The sequence below is a fragment of the Vespa crabro genome, chromosome 21 (genome assembly GCF_910589235.1).
Source record: "Vespa crabro chromosome 21, iyVesCrab1.2, whole genome shotgun sequence".
In the NCBI taxonomy this organism is placed as follows: domain Eukaryota; kingdom Metazoa; phylum Arthropoda; class Insecta; order Hymenoptera; family Vespidae; genus Vespa; species Vespa crabro.
In genome coordinates, this window is record NC_060975.1 from 3,591,959 (window position 1) to 3,614,918 (window position 22,960).

At 28.5% G+C, this 22,960-nt stretch overlaps 1 protein-coding gene across 8 annotated transcripts in view; it reads left to right on the top strand.

The window, feature by feature from the left end:
- LOC124431544 overlaps positions 1-22,960 on the top strand; it is a 286,608-nt gene that overhangs the window by 78,553 nt on the left and 185,095 nt on the right. The window lies entirely within an intron of this gene.

Genomic DNA, 22,960 nt, shown 5'->3' on the forward strand with positions numbered 1-22,960 from the left:
CGCAATATGGTTCTCGTCGACGGTATACTAACACATTATAATATATTAATGACACATTGACAGCCTTTGCTAGATACATATATGCGGTCACAGGCCACACACTGATAATCACTTTGCTGGACACATATATGCTCCTGTAGTAGTCAAAGGGTTTAGGAAATTACTTGAATGTGTATGCGCGGAATGGCATGTAAGCTAATTACTCGACGACACTCCGTTAAAAATCCTATATGTGTGCGTGTGTGTGTGTGTGTGTGTATGTATGTATGTATGTATGTATATACTTACTTATTTTTGAAGCTTTAGCTCGTGCAAAATACTTGAACTAAAAAGGCAATTTACCGATGGATAAACAGAAAATTTGTATTTCGTCACGTACGTTGCTACCTTAGTACTGTTACTGTCTAGAATGCTAGAGCTAGAATAAGATAGGATGAGGAGTCGGGTGGGGTAGGATGAAGTGGGGGGATTTAATCCCCTCCACAAAGATTTTAATATATATCCGTGTATAAAGGAAAATATCCTTCAGTCATGATTTAGACACGCTCAAGGTAAGATCGTTCGAGGACAAATGACTTTGACAATTAGTTTATTAGTTATACTATGATACAATACGATTCGTAGTATATCGATATGTATATACTTTTGAGATAAACATTATTCTCATTCGAACGTTAATTGTTACTCCATTGTGTAACCGAGTTACTACAACGTCTCGTAACGAATGTAAACATCGACGACACGCAAGAATTATTGATTTCAGTCGAAACAAAAATAAAAAAAGGAAAAGATAATTCAAAGGTTGAAACGTTATTACGTTACTTTTTCTCAAGTGTTCAAGGAATTTCTAAGTAAGTAAAATTAATTTTGATAAAGAGCAAAAAGATATATTATTATATATCGATTTACTTTAAAAATCTTTCAATTTGGAGAAAAGATTTGGATCGAGATAGTTCTCGATCGATACGTATGTATCTTATCTGTATGATGATGATGATATATCGCGTAGATAAATTTTGTTTTTCTCTCTATTATAAAAACTCGTATCGATAATTTAATTAAGATCATGGAATGAAAAGTTCATAAGAATAGAATTATTCGTTTGAAGATTTTTCCCAATTTTGATTTTGTCAATGATCATGAGTATTGTCAAGCCACATAACGTAGAAACATCCTATTGTCTTGACGATAAACAAATTTTCTATGATTTTTTACGTTTTTTTTCTTTCTTTTTTTTTTTTTTTACGATACGTTCATTTTCGAACAAACATCAGGAATTTGTTATTTAAAGAACACATTTCTCGTCTTAACGTTATCTTATCGTATTATTTAAAAATCACATTTCCTGAACGTTTTTTTACTTCCTCGTGCTTTCGATAATGATGAAAAAAAGAAAAAAAAAAAAAGAAAATTAAATAAATAAAATAAAAAGGAAAAAACGCGTCGGCATCGAAACTCGACAAACGTTCGTTATTAACGATAACGATCGTAGAAAATTACTACTGCCAATATCGAGGAAAATATTCTCGAGAGGAGTTTTCAAGATGGAATAAATAAATTTCAAGGATCGAAAATGTTTACATAGTCAGTGACATGGATTCATTTTGATACGAGCATGCATGAAGAAAGGGAAGAAAATAATGCAGAAAAGTTATGGCGTATCTATAACTCGGTATAATCTTGAGAAATAATATAAAAAAATAATTGAGCTATTGTTCAATTATTGGAGTCGTCGTATAAATAATACCATGGAGTATTATATACATACTCTTGATTTTTTTTACTCGGTATAGTTCGTGAAAGAATATTTCGAGTTGCATTTTAATGTCTTTAAAATCATTTAATCAATCGATAGATCAACATCGATGTTAATTTATATCGCGTATCGATCGTGATTGATCTATCGATTAATCGGTACTGAAGTGTTTTTGAGAACGATTGTGACAAGAAAAATGCATTATCGAATGTAATAATTATGTGTATCGAGTGAATGGTATCGCGTTATTTTAAACGCAAATATATTCACGAGATTGAATTTAAAAATCGGATTCGTTGTTAACGAACGATGATAACATGCATTTAAGCGTAAGAATTAACGAGCGTCGATGGAAGGCGTCCCAAATCACGTTCTCGAAAAAAATACATTTAATTATTATTTCATTATAATGACGCGAAAGATATTTTTAGAGAAGAGTTTAACGAACGACTGAAATACCACAATGGAACGCTCTTTGATAATTGTCTTACTATTTTTTTTTTTTCTTTTTTTTTCTTTTTTAACAAATAATATCGATCTACAAGTAAATACAAATTGTAAGAGAAATTGTAAGAAAAAATGCAATGTCCTTTTCGTTACGATTTATGTTTTTTAATGATACGTTTTTGTACACAATGTAAATGCAATGAATATATATATATAATCATACAAATTTCTCGATCTTTAGCTCTGATAAAATACAATTGTACGCATTAGTGATAATAAGAAGAAACAAAAAGGTAATGTCACGATTGAATTTCATTATCGAAAATGTTATTTGAATGTCATTGAATAAACAAAAAAAGAAGGTTAAAATATCGAAATAGATCATCCGGTATAAAAAGTTACGATTGAACAAGAGTATCCAATCGTAATGTTCAAGTAGTTTTAATTTTTACAGGTTGATTACTCATAATCATACTTGCACAATTAGCGTTACGTTAAACTCGCTAATACAAAGTTCGATAAACCAACGCGAATTGTTGTGCCTTCTTATCTCGCATTTTTTTTTCTATTTTTCTTTTCTTTTTTCTTTTTTTTTTTTTTATTCTTTACTGCGCATAGATCAGAATTCGAATTGATGAATGATCGAGTACTTGTGTGATGTAAAAAAGAAAGAAAGCAATTAGAAACGATATCTAAAAATCAGAGAAGATTCATTGTCTCTTATTGGAAGGAGCAAGAATAGTAAAATTTTATAAATCAAAATAATGTTCATCGATCAATTTTTGATTTTTTTCCTCGAAGGAAAATGCGTTCGTAAAAGTTAACTTTCGTACGCGAATAAAACGAAAAAAAAAAAAAAAAAAAAAAGAAAAAAAATAATTATTATTCCAAAAACTATACTAATTTTGTCAGAGCTTCGAAAGTATTCGTATTTTTAATTGGACAAATTATTATACAATAATTTTAATAATAATAATAATAATAATATTTTTCGAAAGTTACCGAAGTTATCTTATCGATTGATACATTCCGTAACATAGAACTCGACATTTGAACGGTCTACCCCATCATTAAATCTTTCAGACATCATTTAATTGAGGTAATGAAGGACAAAGTGTTCGATCGAGTTAACGATTAAATACTTTCTTGATTAAATCTTTATCTCGTTGAACCCAACAATCTTATTGCCCATAACACTTTCTTATCGGTGATCCATTAACAATCATTCCAAAGGATAGACATATTATTCGGGTATTACTTTGAATTGATTTTATATCTATCGTTTTATCCGAAAATGAGAACTTTTCTTTTTTCCTTCTTTTTTTTTTTTTAGTGGACCATAAAAGATATATATATATATATATATATATATATATATATATAAATAGCTAATTGAAAATACTTTAATTTTTATTGAATCAATTTATACAAACTTTATATTGAATCAATGGTTACAAACGATTTATATTATATTTATCTTAATTAACTATTTTTTTTTTCTTTTTTACATTGAAAATGAAAGGGGACACTTTTATCATCTGACGTAATATTAGATCAGTCTTTTTTCTTTCTTTCTTGTTTTTTCTTTTTTTTTTTTTTAATTTATTAAATTTTATCAGTATCATTTAACGTTATCTTAAATTAAACCTGTTTATAATAATAATGGATTTTTATTTCAATTAACTTCTCGACCACTCTCTATGTAACGTATAATGTATAGATAGGGGATAGATAAAGAGGGAGAAAGGGATACGATATAGACAGGGTGAAAGGTCGTTGGCTCCTTTAAGAGTCGACGAAGAGCAAAGTGCACTTTGGCGCGCATGTCTTTCATTATCGTAACAACTGCATAAGTGATACTCCAGGCGTTTCAGTATACTGCTACGGACTTAGGAACGTAGTCAGCTTAGACGATTATTAACATTCGGTATCGTTCTCTCTCTCTCTCTCTCTCTTACTCTTTCCTTATTTATTCTATTCCTATTTCTCTTTTTTCTTTTTTTTGTTTTTTTTTTTATTTTCTCTTAGATACATTATATGATTTAAATAAAGATGAAATCGATAAATTAATTAATTTTATACAATAATAATAATAATAATAATAATAATAATAATAATAATAATAATAATAAAAATAATAATAATAAAAATAATAATACTAATAATATTGTTTGTTAATATTAATGACCTTCACGATGGACATAATTTTTTCTTAAATAATTTATTATTTTTCTTTTTTTTCCTTAAAAATAGTTAGATCTTTTTGTATTACGATTGTGAGGATTTTTTTTATTTAATTTTCTGTTTTTCTGTTCTATTTATTTATTCATTTATTTTCTTTATTTTTTTTTCTTTTTCTTTTCTTTTTTAATTGTCATATATCTCACATGAATAGACATTGTATACTTCGAAAGTTTTCGAAATAAAAATTTTTTCTTATACATTACTACGTTTGTTGAAAATATTGATTTTAAAAATGATTGAAAGTGATTCAACAGTTCTACTTAAAAATAATTATTATTAATTCCAACGTTAAATTCCATTATGCCATCGATATTAATATAAAATATGATATATTTAAAATAAAGATAATATAACGTTCTAACGTTGTTAATAGTATAAAAACAGAATACGAACAAACGCTTAGAACTTTTATTATTAGTTTGACAACTTTTTGAGATATAATAAATAATCCTAATAATCATTGATATTTTACAAATATATTATAACTAAATTAATTTCTTTCGAAATATTCTCTCGTCACAGTTGCGAATAATGAAAGAATAATGACAGTGCGCGTTGCCTGTTAAAAGTAAAGACGAAGAAAAAAGATTGTTGTGGGAGGTTGAAACGAGGACGTATCTCTTTATGTCTCTTTCTCTCTCTCTCTCCTTTTCTTTCTATCTCTCTCTCTCTCTCTCTCTCTCCTTTTCTTTCTCTCTCTTTCTCTCTCTCTCTCTCTTTCCTTTTCTTTCTCTCTCTTTCTCTCTCTCTCTCCTTTTCTTTCTCTCTTTTTTTCTGTCTCTCTCTCTCTCTCTCTCCTTTTCTTTCTCTCTCTTTTTCTTTGTCTCTCTCTCTCTCTCCTTTTCTTTCTCTCTCTTTTTCTCCGTCTCTCTCTCTCTCTCTTTTCAACAGGATAAAAAAGGAAAGAACCGACAAGGAATAAACGAGGGCGACGGATCGTGGGTGGAGTTACGCCACGAGATGAGTAAACTTCCAGTTAGCAAGAGCACTTGTTTCCATCCCACCCTTCTTTCTTTTGCTTCTTCTGTTTCTGCTTTCTCTTCTTCCTCCTCCTCCTCGTCCTCCTCTTATTTCTCCTTTTCTCCTCTTTCGTCATTCGTTCTTCTTCTCGTTGAGACCGACCTTCTTAAGAAGGGTACACGGGATTTATGCACCATCAGCCAGTATCACTGTAATGACTACGTTTCTTGAAAATAAAAATAGAAAAGGAAAAAAAAAAAAAAAAAAAAAAAAAGAAAATATAAGGGAACTATTTATACAAGAATTTTAATTATAATTTTCTACAGTACTACTTTATCATATCTTCCTATATTTTATTTAAATAATCTTATTCTATTTGATTTATTTATCAGCTTTTTATTTTTATCTTTATTTTATTCGATCGAATTTATTTCTATGATATCTGATATATTTTTATACTTCTTTATTATGTACCATTCTTATCTTTATATTATCAGATTATCTTTTAAATTTTATGATATATTTATATATAATATATCATCGAAATTTATGATTGGTTTGAACTAATATTAATGTTATTAATTATATGATATCTTCGTTATATTTTTCTATCTTTGTTTTATTTGGATCATTCTCGATCATACGATCTATATATTTTACATACTATACATATATAATATATTTTTTTCTTCGTTCCTTCATTTATATCATAATTTCTTTTGATCATTATTTTATCTATTATGCATCTATAATAAATTTATTTGCTCTCCTTTATTACAACTATTTTTCATCTATATTTTCTATTCATTCAATCGATTTTACGATATTTAATATATTATTATATTTCTCATATTATATACCTTTCTATCTTTATATTATTTGTTTATTTAATTTTATTATAATATAATGTATTATTAAGAAATTTACGATTACTTTAATTCGATAAAAATTTTATTAATTATTTCGTTAGAAATAATGTATATACGTAAGGCGTCAAATTTTTTTTTTTTTTTTTTTTTTTATATCTTTCTCATTTTCATTCCATTATTGGTCATTATTCAAGTTCTTTTTATTAAACAAGATCGATGCAATTTTTTCTTTTTTAAAGGAGAATATCACGTATTGCATTAAAATTATTAAACAATTTTTTATTATTACTATTATTATTATTATTATTTTGAAAATCCAGGCAAGATATTATTTCACGTAAATAAATGTTCCTTCTCTCGGTAATATTCACGATAAGTAATCTCGACGATTCATAAGAAATTCATAAAACAGTCTCCTTTATAAAACGGGGAACCTTATTTTCATGTCAGATTTTCATTACATTGTCCTGGAAAATGGTGCGAAGAAGAATCATTTTTTCTAATGCTCCTGGCCGTTCCCGAATATTTTAAGTTTTATTCAGGAATGTTGAACACATCAAAAGTGAGAGAGAGAGAGAGAGAAAGAAAGAGAGAGAGAGAGAGAGATTCGTAACGAATTTTTCACTGTGGATTGGACATGAAAAATTCTGACGAAATAAGAGAGAAACATTATTTATATAAAAAGAATTATCTTTCAAACGAATATTACGCTCTACAAATTACATTTTCATAATATCCTATGCTTTTCAATTATGAAAATGAATAGTTCTTAATATGTAAATAAAAACAAGAATAATAACAACAACAAAAATAATAATAATAATAATAATAATAATAATAATTGTTATTATCATTAATATAATTATTCTTCGAAAATTTTGTTTGCAATTATTTATATGTAATTATTCATCGTATTTAAATATTATTCGATTTATCTGTATTAAGACTAATCGAGATAACTATTTCTAACTTTCGATTTGTCTTGTATCGATTAGAAGTCAATTCTTTCACGAAATACAGACAATAAAATGGATCGCGTGGAATTCCAAAGAAACTTAATCCAGGAACGAGAGAACGCGAGGTAAAGCCTTTACTACGTAACTGAAACTTCGTTAGTTTCATTCGGAGTAGCCGAATAAAGTAAACGTTAAAGAAACATAAATAACCATGGATTCTAAGATCTATTAAAGCGATTGGTTGTTTACTTCACGTGAGTAAAATATACGATCGATGAAATACTTTCGTAAATTGGAACGAACTGTTTAATGTGTCTATTAATGTTTTAATCACGTCTATCCATGAGTTCAATATAATTAATTAATTCAATCATTCACTTTAATATGTGATCGATATATAAGTAGAACATATGGATTATAAGTGATATTTATTGATTCATCAAAATTAATTGTAATTATAATTTCTTTAATATCAAATAGAAATTCGTATAGAAAGCGATAAATAATAAATTGATAATGTATTATCATATTATAAATAATATATTGTAATTATAAAATGATAACGTTAATGTACGATCTTTTTCTTTTTCTTTTTCTTTTCTTTTCTTTTTTCTTTTTTCTTTTTTTTTTTTTTTTTTTAACAAAGAATTGATTAAATCTCTTTTTTAAAACGTAGGAAGATAATTTCAAAATGAAAAGTTAATGAATCCTTTGACGTTGTTAAAAGTATAGTCTCGAAATAATTCTATTAATATAAATTATCTTCAATTGATTCGAAAGAGATCTATAGATCAAATGAAACGTGAACATTGTAAAAGTTTTTAAATATTCAAATACAATATAAAATAGACATATTTAAAAATGTTTTATTCGTAAACAGAAGCAGAAATAAATCGCGAAATAATAATAATATATATATATCGATATAAATTTTCTTCGATTTGTTCGAAACAAATAAAATATTCGAAAATACATTTAAAACACGTTACAATCATCGAAATAGATAAAATTTTACGAACGTTATACCATCGTTCCGATATAATCCGAATCGCGATTTTAAAAGCTAATATTCGATGGGTACGTAATCGATGAAGTGTAAGAAATGTGGCCATTTTCGCAAAAAACCCCTCTACCTTTATTCCCCATCTCTCCACTTCCCCTCTTTTCGATATCGATGAAACCTCCCCCACCGAACGATTTATGAGATTTAACCAGGCATCGAATTTCGGTTGGAAACATTTTCGAGACGAGGATCATGCAAGGGAAAAGATTGGAATATGCGTAAACGTGCTGAATTTGTCTATGTGTATGTCGTCCTCCGTGTGCATACGTGTATACGTGTGAACGTGTAATATGTATCTGTGTTTGTGTAACACAGAGAGAGAGAGAGAGAGAGAGAGAGAGAGAAAGACGGATAGTTGGAAAATAACATGTGGCAGAAAACTGCCAGGAGAGAAATTTCGTCGTTGGGATGAAACGAGAGAAGCGAGGCGGACGCGTTCGATTTGCGGAAACGAGATTTGCCCGTTTGATTGGCCAACGCGATTCAGCATCGACTCTCGATCTCATGGATACGGGCATAAGAAAGTAAAGTACCATCCAATTCAATACCGTTATGGAACTCTTTACGGTAATTCGCATATGTCATATTAAACTCCGGGAATTATTTACATTTTCCATTAACTCCTGTGACCATTGAAATTGTACAAAAAATTGTATTCTTTAATATAATATTTGACGGATGATATTAGATGAAAAAAAACAAATATATATATATATATATATATATATATATATATATATATATATATATGTTATTCGTTATTATCTTAAGTACATTTAAACGAGTCGATATGAAATAAAAATAATTTTTATGAGCGTTAAAAATTTTTACGCTCGTAAAATTAATTGTCATTAGATTAATTGTCATTTCAGTTATGATGTCATCGTTTCAATTATCATTCGGATATAAAAAAAATGAAAATAATCTCTTTTATTTTTAATCGTTTAAAATTTCTTTGATTAATTATTATTTTAATCATCGCGAAGGAATAAGAAATTTGAATTTCATTTGATATTATTTTGACGGAGTTTTCATAAATTTGATATATAATATTATTACAATTGATACGAATAGTTCATGGAAATTATTAACAATTCAGGTTATTTAATCTCATTGTTATTTGAATAACTGTATAATGGTTACTAGAATTTTTCATATTTTTTATAACGATCATAATTAAATTATTATCAATACATATATTTAAATAATATCTGTAAGTATAGTATAAATATATATATATATAACTATTTATATATAGTATATATAACTATATTTTATAATATATTTCTTTAAATTTAGTAATTCAATTCAATTTTAACAAAAGAAGAAAACTAAAGAAAAAAAATAAAAAAATAAAAATAAAAAAAAATATAAAAAATAAAAAATAAAAATTATGCCAACACATAATTATATATACCTATATAATTACATATATATATATATATATATATACATATTAAAATGAATGACTAAATTTAAAATGAAAATGAAAATATAAAAAAAATAAAAAAAGAGAAATGGTAAAAACTCGGTTCAAAATATTCAAGAAACTAATAACGATTTTAGTATCATACATGTTGTCATACATGTAATGAAATATTTTAAATATATATATAGATCTCTATATGGAATATATATATATATATATATATATATATATATATATATATATATAGAAAAATTGTATGAACTTTCCTGACAATCTAATACTATATACTATACATATAATATTAGTTATCCATGAGAGGCTTGACATTTTCGTTACCTCGGTAATAAAATCATTGGAAAGCGTGCCGTTGAATAGAATGTAAAAGCTCAGTCATTATTAGTTCAGATAACGTTCGTGATAGATTGTTGATTGTTATTTTACACGTATGATAGAAAATTCGTACGTATCCCCGGTATTAACGCTCGGAAAATTCACGATTTCGATCGAGTCGGATTTACGTTCTCTCGCATAAATTGAATGCAACGATATTAAAACAACAACGACGAGAAAGAAAGGGTCGAGCGGAGGGGGGGGGGAAAGGAGTGATGCGGCAGGGAGAGAGGAAGGAGGGAGGTTGTGAAGGGTGGGGAAAGAAGGAAGAGAGAAAAAAAAAACAAATAAAGGGAAACGGAACGAAACGCAACGAAACAAAACGAAGCAAAACGAAAAATGAATGAATAAATAAATAAATAAATAAATAAATAAATAAATAGAAGAAAACGTAGACAAATGAAAAGCCGTATGAATGGGTAGTACGTTTAATTGAAAAAAATTTTCATCTCTCCCCTCTCCACTAACCCACCCTTCCAATCCCCCGAAGCGAGAGGAAAAGTAAAAGAAAAAGAAGAAAGAAAGAAAGAAAGAAAAAAAAAGAAAAGAACAAATGTCGGAGATAAATGAGATAACGAAAAGAAATGGTAAAAGATAATAGTAAAAAGGAAAAGAGAAAAATTTTACGACGATATTCATCGCTTAAAAGAAATAACGTGTTTTAGTGAACAAGGAAGGAAGGTGTTCTATAAGGGTTACGTATAAACTTCACACGCCGAGGATTTGTTCAGTTTCCGAACGTTTTACGTAGGCCAAATAAACACCGGCTTTAAAATTCACAGCTGATTTTAAAGTCAAAAGATACGAGCGAAGAGCACGGCTAGGATTTAGAAGAAGTCGGTAAGGAAGAATTTTCATTGGCTATAAATTTCGAATAGTATGTGCATGCGCGCAGTGGCACGAAGGATAGAGAGAGAGAGAGAGAGAGAGAGAGAGAGAGAGAGAGAGAGAGAGAGGTGAAGAGGAGAAAGCAAGGGGAGGCTCGGCGACGTTTCGTAGAGACGTGAAAAATCACTGGTGTAAAACTTGCGAGCCGTAACGTGGGACCGACCATGCAATGCCGGCCGGCACACCATCGACATCGACCGAAAACAACATTTTATTCCTCATAAAATCGATTTCCAATAGTGCCTTTCTCGACTTTTCGCATGCGCTACGTCGATACAGAGAGAATCGCTGAATCGACTCTTTGCTACACTATGCCGCTACTATTACTACTGCTATTACTACCAACGATGACTACTACGTTCTCCCTCTCTCTCTCTCTTTCTCTCCCTCTCACTCTCTCTCTCTCTCTCTCTCTCTCTCTGTCTGTATTTTTCATTCGTGTCTTTGCAAAGTGGTGAAACGTTTTATTTGTTGTAAATTCCGAATCACTCTACTCTCAACGTCATCGTTCTCGTCGATTTTTGTCTTTCTTTTCTTTATTGCCGGCCATGCAATACGTTTTCAATTGAAAAGCAATTCAAACGTCGCACGGTTATTCAGCTCAATGGAAGGAAAAGATAAAAACAAAACAAAAAAAAAAAGAAAAATAAAAAGAAAGAGAATTTTAACGATATATATATATATATATATATATTATCAACGAAGTCCATTATAGTTCGTAACATTATCTATAAATATTATTTGATATTTAACATTGTAACGTTCTGTTTGTTTCATGAAAAAAACATAACGTTATTTTTTTTAGAAGAAGAAGAAAAAAAAAGTAAAAAGAAAAAAATCGTACCGGACAATATAATTATATTTGTCGGATGAGATTGAAAATCTTGAAAAAATCTTTAATTTCTTAAAGTAGAAATATTCAATAAATAGTACAAATATTCATAAGTATCATTAATATTGTTGAGTGATTATTTTAATGGTACGATGAAAAATTTTCTTAACCAGTTTTTTTTTTTTTTTTTTTTTTTTTATAGATACACTAATTATACTCAATGATCGACGAACGATCGCAATTCCCGTGTAAATGTTCACAGAGTTTTGTTTAATTTTTTTCTTTTTTTTTTTTTTTTATTTCAAATGTAGCCGTAAGATCGCGAAAATGAAAAGAAAAGAAAAAAAAAGATAATAATTTATATGATTATCATAAATATTTATCAAGTTTGAAGTTGCGATCGTACGATCTTAATGAATAATTGCGAACTGTTATAAATATTACACAATGATTCGAATAAATTCATTCATCGTAACAATGATTTCTTTTCGATTGATATTTTATCTAAATTATATCACATTGTTTCTCAATACTTTTATTCATTAATTTCTCTTATAATATAATATTAACACGATTGGCGGAGCTACTCTAGAAATTTGAAAATCATTAATGAATTGTGAGAACGTCGCAGTTGTGTCGAATATGTCGAGAGAACGGAGTTAGAGAATAGTTACGTCGAAATGTTATGGAAATTAGAGGAACAATGCTGGACATAGAAAAAGAAAAAGAGAGAGAGAGAGAGAGAGAGAGAAAGAGAGAGAGACAGGAAGACAGACAGACAGACAGAGAGAAAGAGGAAAGAGAATTAGAAAGTGAGAGAGAGAAAGAGAAAGAGAGAGAGAGAGAGAGAGAGAGAGACACCATGCACCGTGTCATCAGAACTTCGTATCAAATTTCAATCCCTCTTGTTTCAAAGCGATCGATAAAAACCGATTGAAAACGAATACATTAGATTACAAATATCTCGTGTATCTTTCAAACGAATTCTCACATTCCAGAGAATCTAGACAAGTGTTCGTTTTTTTTTGCCTTTATTTGTTTCTTTTATCGTAAAATTTTCAAGAATGAAAAAAATATTTATCAATGAATCTGTTGGGGGAAACAAAAAAAAACAATATATATATATATATATTCCCCATATATATATATATACATATATATATATAGGGAATATCACAAACGGGCTTCCATTATTCTTTGTATCGTAATAAGAGAATGGGTGGGTGTGTTTGATGTATCTTTGTCAAGCAGTTTTGATCAGTACTATTGATAATGGTTGGCATAATGTAAAAGACGAAAATATATATATATATATTCAAAGAGAGAGAGAGAGAGAGAGAGAGAGAGAGAGAGAGAGAGAGAGAGAGAGAGAGAGAGAGAGAGAGAGAAAGAGAGAAAGAGAGAGAGAAAGATAATAGATGATTCTTTTGTTATAGAACTCTTTTGAAGCTACAATTATAAACGTTAAACATACATTTTATCAACTAACGTTACTCCTACTACCACGATACGAGAATGTTATTCACGTCGTTCTTTGATACTCTTTGTGCATACTTTTTAAATGATTATATATACATACATACATACATATACATATACATATATATATTTTTTTTCTTTTTTCGATGTATTTTCAATACGAACAAAATAAAGAACGAAACGAAAAGTTGAAAAGAAAAAGAAAAAGAAAAAAAAAAAAAAGAAAAATAAGAAAAAGAAAAAAGAGAGAAATAAAAGAAGAACTTGATAAGTCTAAAAGTATTAAACGAGAGAGGAAAGATAGAAGAGAAACGAAAAGAAAAAAAAAGAAAAAAAGGAAAAAAAAAAAAGAAAAAAGAAAAAAAGAAACTAGTAGAGAATTTAGAAAGGGGATATAGAGGGACAAGCGTTAAATTAAAATGATCCTATCAACAAATGAACTCGAAACGATTTATCGAAACGGTTTATCAAACGTAAAGGAGAATTGAGCACTTCAATCGTAAACGTTCGTTTGTTAAGCTCGAAAAATAATAAAAGAATCGACTAAAGAATCTCTAACAAAGTAGTACGTACGTACGTACTAATGATCGTATCGCTAGAAAGGAATTCAATTCTGAACACAAATAGAGCAAAAACAAAAAAAAAAGAATAGAGAAAGAAAAAGAAAGAGAGAGAGAGAGAGAGAGAGAGAGACAAAGAGATAGAGACAAAAAAATAAAGGCATCTGGTGAACGGTACAGAGACGTACATACATAGTAGTAAGTTTTGATAAGAGGAATCCAGGCCTCTCTGGTATTGTCCTTGTTTCTCGTATTTGGTTTGGTCAAAAATTCTTTTCAAAGATGAGAAGAATTAAACCGGCCGTATCGGTTATGATGAGGAGGACGATGATAATAGAAGAGGAAGTTCTCGTATCAAGTAAATTAATAATCAGACACATTCGCTTTTGTCTTCGCTTTGGTTCGTTGGGTTTGCCTTTCGACTCAAGCTCATTTCCTTTCTTTTCCTATTTTCAATCTGTCATCTCTCTTTCTCTCTCTCTCTCTCTCTCTCTCTCTCTCCTTTTTTTTCTTTCGCATGGTGGTGTATACCTGACGTCATCGTTTGTTTGTAAACCATTAAGGGTTGAGGGTCGGGGGTTAGTTGTGTTCAGACGGACGCTTCCTGTGTTCTCTTCTATCCTCGCGACGACCCTTTTCCCTCCACCCATACACTCTATCCCTCTCACTCTCACTCTCTCTCTTTCTCTCTCTCTCCTTCTCTTTGTATAACCAGCCGCAGGCTTATTCTCTCTCTCTCTCTCTCTATCTCTCTCTCTCTTTCTTTCTCTCTCTCTCTTTCTTTCTCTTTCTCTCTTTCTTTTTCTTCCTCTCACATTTATAGCACCACTTCCGCTATAGTACCGACTCACCGGCGTTAAGCACTGCTCGTGTAATTCAAGGACCAACCATACTGTAAGAATAGCCTGAAGCTAAGGAACCGAGCTTTTCGTTTCTACCTATCTCTACTTTTTTTCTCTCCTTTTCTTTATTTCATTCTTTCTTTCTTTCTTTCTTTCTTTCTTTCTTTCTTTCTTTCTTTCTATCTATCGTATCGCCGAACGGTCGGCGAATGCATTTCCAAGTCCAATAACATCAATTTTTCATAGGAATCGTCACCCCCCCTTTTCTAAAGGTCCTGGTAACAGCCGTACACCATCAACCAACCCCACCCACCCATCCACCCACCTACCCACCTTTTTCTCTGCTTCTCCGTCTTTTGAAATTCCTTACCGAAGATTCAGGACTTCTCGAGAACAGCTCAGAAAGAATCTCTAACAGAGAGAGAGAGAGAGAGAGAGAGAGAGAGAGAGAATGAGAGAGAGAATGAGAGAGAGAAAGAGAGAGAGAGAGAGAGAAAACACAGGAAGTCGAATCAAGATGGAGTAGAAAGGCTGACAGAAGTGCATTAAGTTTCAACGTTGAATTCGTAGCTGCAACGAGGGTTGACAGAGGCGGGCCTTGAAAATTTATTATGAACCCATTCTCTTACCCTATCTACATTCTCTCACTTTCTCTCTCTCTCTCTCTCTCTCTCTCTCTCTCTCTCTCTCTCTCTTCAATACCCTTCACCTACGGCGATCTAACCAATTTTCACTGATTTCGTCGTTATACCCTTATCATCACCCTTTTCCTCTCTTTCCCTTTGCTTTTGTAACATACCTAATATCATTTTGAATTAACCATTGTTATTCCTGTTAAATACACACGTAATCCTTTTAAAAAAATGAAAAATCTCGTATCTCTTATTAAACCTCTCGCTCTACTCCCCCACCCACCCAAATCCCTACTTTCTGCTGCATTCTTGACGTGAAGATATTTTTGTTCTTTTGTTTCTCTTGTTTTCTTATTTTTTTTTTTTCTCTTATTTGTTCCTCTCTTAATAACTTCGTTATAATTACTTAATACAACGAACAAGTTTAATTGACGGTAATTAATAAAACGGAGAACGTTGAAATTATAATTTTATTGAAAAAAAAAAATTATATGCGAGATTTGAAACGCGTTTCTTCCTAATCAAATAAATTAGAAAAGAGAGAGTTAGAGAAAATTTTGATAATTTCTTTTTCCCCCCTTTTTTTTTTCTTTTGTTTATCTTTAGAAACAACAAACACTTATTCTCATTCTGTGTTTGTATTAATTTTTTGTTTGTTTTTTTTTTTTTTATTATTTTTTATTTACAATATTATTCTTAATTTTTTAAATATTATCGATTCATCTGACAAATATAATTATTGTACCCGGTCCGTTATAGTCGAAAAGTATGTTGAAAAATAAAAACAAGTCTTTCCGTGGGACATACAATGGGAAAATATTTTTGCAGAAATTATTTTCGAAGTTTATTATAGATCAACAAAAAAAAAAATATATATATATATACATGCATATAAAAAAGATCTTTTTTAAACAACTGCATAGGAATTATTTTTTTTTTCCAGTAGAAGAGCATTAAAACAATACAAAAAAAAGAAAAGGGGGAAAAAGAAAAAACGAATTAAATCAGAATTAAATTGAGAAGAAACTTGATAAATAATTTTTATGCAAAATCTTTAGTACATGTTACGTATGATTTGTTTTTAGAAATACGTTTAGAATAATACGATGAAACATCTCTCATTTTATATATCATACATATACATTTTTTTTTAAATTACAAATATTAATATACAATTTTTAAAATTAAAAATTATTAATTTTCTTTCATTATAGCGCGATATGTAATAGATTACTCATAATTAATTATCGATACGCTAATAACTCGATCGTGATTGCAAATGTTAGAAAAAAAAAATCGACGAATTCGTCCAAAATTTTCTCAATAGAATCGAGGATTAAATTGTAATAAATATTACGTTCTTTGTGAAACGTTTAAGGAACGAGTTAATATTTTTATAAATAGAAAACTATTTCCATAATTATGATATAATTAAAAAATATTATAAAATGATATATTAACTTGTATTTCAAATAAATGTAAATAGAATTTGTTCGCATTTTGTTGCAAATATTTAAGGAAAAAAAAAAAAAAAAAAAAAATTACATGTTTACACGTGTTACAAAGATTACAATATCAAAATTAATATAATTATAGAATTAAAAAAATTTTTTAGTTATTAAAACTCTCTCTCTCTCTCTCTCTCTCTGTCTCTTCCTCTCTCTCTCTCTCTCTCTCTCTGTCTCTTCCTCTCTCTCTCTCTCTCTCTTTCTATTTTAATGACCATTATTAATGATCGATATATGCATAATTCAAACGTAATTACAAACGGTAGTGAAAATCAATGAATTCATTGAAATTTTCGACAGAAAGGAATAGCATCACAATTGGAAGTTAATTAGCGTGTGGAGAGAACGTGTCGAAAGAGCGAACGACAAGTGCTCGTCGTTCGATTTCTCTTCACCTAGTTTTTCTTTTTCTTTTTCTTTTTCTTTTTCTCTCATTCTTCCTTTCCTCTCTCTCTTTCTCTCTCTCATTCACAGGCACACAATCAAACAAATACAAAAACACACACACACACACACACACACACACATACATCTCTATTTTTCATTTAATTTTTTCTTCGTTTCTAATGTTTTTTTTTCTTCCTTCTTTTTCCTTTCTTTCTTTCTTTCTTTCTTTCTTTCTTTTTCTTTTCTTTTCCTTTTTCTTGTTTTTTTTCTTTTCATTTTTTTTTTTTTCATTTTTTTTCTTTTTTCTTTTTTTACTCTTAGTGTTGAAAGCTTTGCACACGGTCTTTGCCAACGATTCTCGCCGTTTCGAGCTCTTTATTGCACACTCCCACCGCCTGTTGTTTTTTCTAACACGACGAATTTTTTTCTGTCTACCAAGCAGCCACCACACTACGGTGGTAGTTTCGTGTTTTTAATTCGACGAGTCGCGTTTCCTTTATTAAATTCTACGTGGAAGAAGAAAAGAAAAAAAAAAAAAAAATACAGGCAAATCTTCAAGTACGTCCATGTTTCGCGCTCGATTTACTTTCTTTACGTCTTTTGTCTTTTTTTTCCCTTTTTTTTTGTCTTTTTTTTTTTGTCTTTTTTTTCCCCTCCTCGACATCCACCACACTCCCTCGCCTCTCCTCCCCTGCCATCGCCGTCACTGCTTTCTTTTGACACTTTTCTGGATGATTCTTTTTACAAAAAAAAAAAAAAAAGAAAGAGAAAAAAAAAATAAAAGAAAATAAAATAAAAAAAAAGAAAAAAATAAAAAAAAGAAAAAAAAATAAAAGAGAAAAAAATGTTTAATCGATGAAGAAAATGTTAGAACAAATTATTTCACTATAGCATACGAAAAAATATTTTCGATTTTGGAAAAATAGCTTTTCAAAAAGTCGACAAATTAAACGCGTTTGTTATCTTATCCATCCATTTTTCCTTCTATATTTCTTATTCTTTCATAATTCTTTTGCATTTGATCTCTTTTTGATTATTATAAAGGAAAAATTTTGTTGACATTTTTAACTGCGATGAAAAATTTTCGATTACTTAACACGTTCCGTGAGAAGCCATTTTTCTCTGACTTGTCGTTCAGGCCATATATATGTTTTCAGCGCCTTAAATAAATATGACTGCGTGTACCACCGGTGGTACACGCGGCTCGAAGATCGTTTAACGCGTACTACCGGTGGTACACGCGGCTAGAAGATCGTTTAACGCGTATCACCGGTGGTACACGCGGCCTGAAGATCAAGTTTAATGTGTACCACCGGTGGTACACATGGCACGGAACGTGTTAAGAATTATAAAAATAAATAAAAATCGTTAAATCCATTGGGATTCGTCGATGTAACGGTAATCGGAATAGGTGAACGTTGATGGCAATTAAACCGACACAATTGTTTATTTTATTGTATTTAGAAGCATGCGTTACGATAGTGTTTGTTAGCAAATTACGTAACACCGGCGCTGCGAGTATATTGTCGAACTAGTCGAAGCAAACCTATTAAAACTACGTAGTTTTGATGGTCTCGCTATTTCGAATAGACAGGATGTTGTTATTGCTTGCTTCAACGTCAACGGTTCGTTGTTAACTAATTTATTGATTATTTGAACAACCGACCACGAGATTTGTTCGAATAGAATGATTGAAAATCAAATACAATGATTGAATTCTATTCAGTTACGAGCTGATATTTCGAGTCGGGCTCATTCTTTTATCCTTTTTCATTAGATTTATTTAGAGTCATTATTTTAGTGGTTGCATCACGTATTATCTAAAACTGTATATGTATATATATGTGTGTATATAAGTATATATCATATGTATGTACATGTGTGTACGTGAGTATGGATATACAATTTATATATATATATATACACACACACACACATACACAATGTTGTGCAATAACGTTGATCAATTTATTTACAAAACTCGATACGTTGAGGATTATAATAAGGTAATAATCATCTTTTATTTTGTAGTTAAACGTACAAAGGATTTTTATATAGGTCAACTATGCTTTTTTTTCTGACAGATTCATACTTTTTCGATAGCATTGATCAATTTTTTATAAAAAAAAAGAAAAAAGGTATTAATTCAAGAAGTTAATTTAAATTATTTTTATTTGAATTTGAAACAAGTTACGAAAGAAAAAGTTTTTCGATGTATCGATCATCTTATTTAATATTTTAATGATTATTAATAGATCTATTTGATGATTTAAATAAATGAAATGAAATACAATTAAAAAAAAAAAAAAACATAATTGTAACAAAAATTTTTAACGATTTCATTAAAATCGTTGTTGTTGTTAAACGGGAGAAAAATGGAAAAGTTGCATTTATTAAAAAATTATTATACATAAAATCGATTTTATTATATCGATATTCTTTTAATCCTTTAATTAATAAAGAATAAATTACGATTGAAAACGATTTTTCTTTCGAAGACATTCGAAAGATTTATATTTATAATTTATATAGTATAATTGTTCGTAGTAATAATAGTAAATAGGCTAGCATAAATTTTTGGAATTTATAAAGATCAATATGTCACTGAACCAATTTAAATGAAATTTATGGATCAATGGGTAAATATAAACATTTTCAATTTAAATGTGAATATTATCGAAAACAAAAATATGTGGAAACTCAAATGAAATATTGATATTTAAAGAGCAGAATTTTCTCTAACATTTGTTTTTATTTTCGATTCATTGTTAATAATTAATTAACAATTAAGTATTATTTATTAATTTTTTTAACAAACAAATATTAAATTCGTATTACTTTGCAAAAGAAAGAATTCAAATCGCGATTGATTTATATATATATATAAAAAGAAAAAAGAAAAAAAATTACAAAAATTAATGAATAATTAATAAATGAATTATCTCTTTTTTCTTTTTCTTTTTTCTTTTTTCTTTTTTTTTTATTAAAGGAACAATCTTTTTCCTACATTATTAATAGCCACGTTTTTCATTTGCATGGTAATATCTCTGGAACTGAAGTTCTCGGTGACTCGAATCGAATATCATTTTAAACATGGGAAAATTTTCTCCAATTATTATATATATATATATATATATATATATATATATAAATTCTTTTCTGCATATTGTTAATAATTAATTAACAATTCATTTTGTAAATAAGTTTAATAAATGAATTCTTACGATACTAAATTCACATTATTTTACAACGAAAGAATGATTCGAATTGTGTCACTGATATATAATGTTAAAAAAATTAATGGATAATTGATAAACGAATTTCTTTTTCTTATCTTTTTTTTTTCCTTTTTTTTTCCAAGAAACAAATTTTTTTCTACATTATTTGTAAACACGTTTTCCATTTGCATGGGGAGAGGGGTGGGGGAATATCTTTGGAATTTAAAGATCATAGGGACATGAAACACAAATATGCAAAAGCAAGCGCAGAGTAAGCGGCTATAAATGTCTCCATAAACTAATAATTTCTCAACGTACATGGGTTAATACTGTTTTTATAGAGAATATCGAGCCGGTGTCTACCCGATGTAATCAAAAACATATGATTCCATTTAATAAAACACAGTTGACCTTCATATGTTCCCCAGGCGTTCACCTGCAAAAAAAAAAAAATTATTACCGTCATATTATGGAAGCCCTCTATGTATTCTACGACTTTTTCAAATAAAATTTCTCGATATTACTATAAAAAAGAACGAAGAAGTAGAATATTCCATGTTGAATAAGATTCATTTTCCTACCTTTGCATATGTCTAAATATTCTTCATTTATTTATATATTTATATAACATCGTATATAATATGATATATGAATATATCTAATTACCATATATGCCACACACATAAGTATACAAATAAGTACATCTCTAATTTATTTTCATTGTATGTAGTAGTAAATTATAGGAAAAAAAAAGGATAAGAAATTCCATATTTAGTATAACTACTTTATATATATATATATATATATATATATATATATATATATATATATATATATATATTATAATATATTTATAATTAATGTATATTATTATCAATGGAAAACGAAAGTAGATGAATAGAATTTGTTAAAAAGTATTTATCAACCTTAGCCTTAGGTACTTGTCGTCTATCGTTTGTTTGTTCGGTTGTTTGTTTGTTCGTTCGTTCGTTCGTTCGTCTGTTCGTTTGTCCATTCATTCATTCATTCGATTCCGAAAGGTCGATACGAATTCGTCCATCTATATTGATTAGTAATAAGCGAAACGATCAAACGACCTCTTTTTCTTTTTTTTTTCTTTTTTTTTTTTTTTTATCAAACAAAATAAATATTCGAGGTAGCTCAGTGCATAGAGTTTTTTTTCTTTTCTTTTTTTTTTCTTCTTTTTTCGACCTTCTTTCTTTATTTTTTATCTCGTTTTTTATTCGTATTTTATCGTTTAAATGTTTTACATTGTTATTCGGGATCATCTACGATAGCCAAATTTTATAATGGTGATATAATAAACATACGCGTGATTAATCAATTCAATTAATTTTTACTTTTTTAATTGATCTATAAACATTTTTTTTTGTTTGTAACAAAAATATAAGTAATTATTTAATAAAATTAATTAACAAAGTTAAGTAATATTTAAATATTATTCTAACGTTTTTATTTTAAACGAATAATTGTTATCAATTATTATCATAAGTTTAATAAAATCTTGGATTACCACAATTACAATGTAATATATAATTTGTATTAATTATTTACTATTTCATACTATCGAATTATATTACCAGTTAATGAACATAATTAATGAATAAATATAATTATATCGAATTATATTACCAGTTAATGAACATAATTAATGAATAAATATAATTATATCGAATTATATTACCAGTTAATGAACAAAATTAATGAATAAATTTAATTTTATCGTAGTATATTTCCATACGTTACGAATAATTATTATCGATCATTATCATTAGATACTAAAAACATGGAATATCTGAATGAATGAAATATTTCTAAATTAAGTTCTTTCAATTTCGCACTTATCGAATTATATTAGAATCAATAAACAAAATTTTATGAATAAATATTATTTTGTATTTGTATATTTAATTTTATCGAAATATTTTCTATTCGACGACAAAATATTATCGATTATTATCATTAGATAATAAATATCGTGGAGTTATCATAATAATAATATATAATTTAATAATTTCATTCAATTCTTTGGATTTCAAATTATCGAATAGTATGACGAACGTTTGTATAATCAATGAACGAAATTAATGTCTAAATTTAATGATATTATGTGTAAAATTAAAATCTTTTCTTTTTTTTTTTTTTTAACAAATTATTATCATTATCGTGTTATCAATAATTGTTAGATATCAAAACAGTATCAATAATTATCAAATTATATCAAAAATTATCAATAATTGTTTGATATCTAACAGGCACATATACACACAAATACAAACGTACGCAAGTTTGATATATATATATATATATACACACATACTTATACATTTCATGATTAGATATTTTTATATATTTATGAAAGATAATATGATAGAAGTTATAGTAGGAACGTTGAGCTCTCGGCTTTCAACACTAATGGTGTTGCGAGAATCGTTCGGAAGGCATGCCGAGAGGATTGAAAGCATCGTTAAAAGGGAGT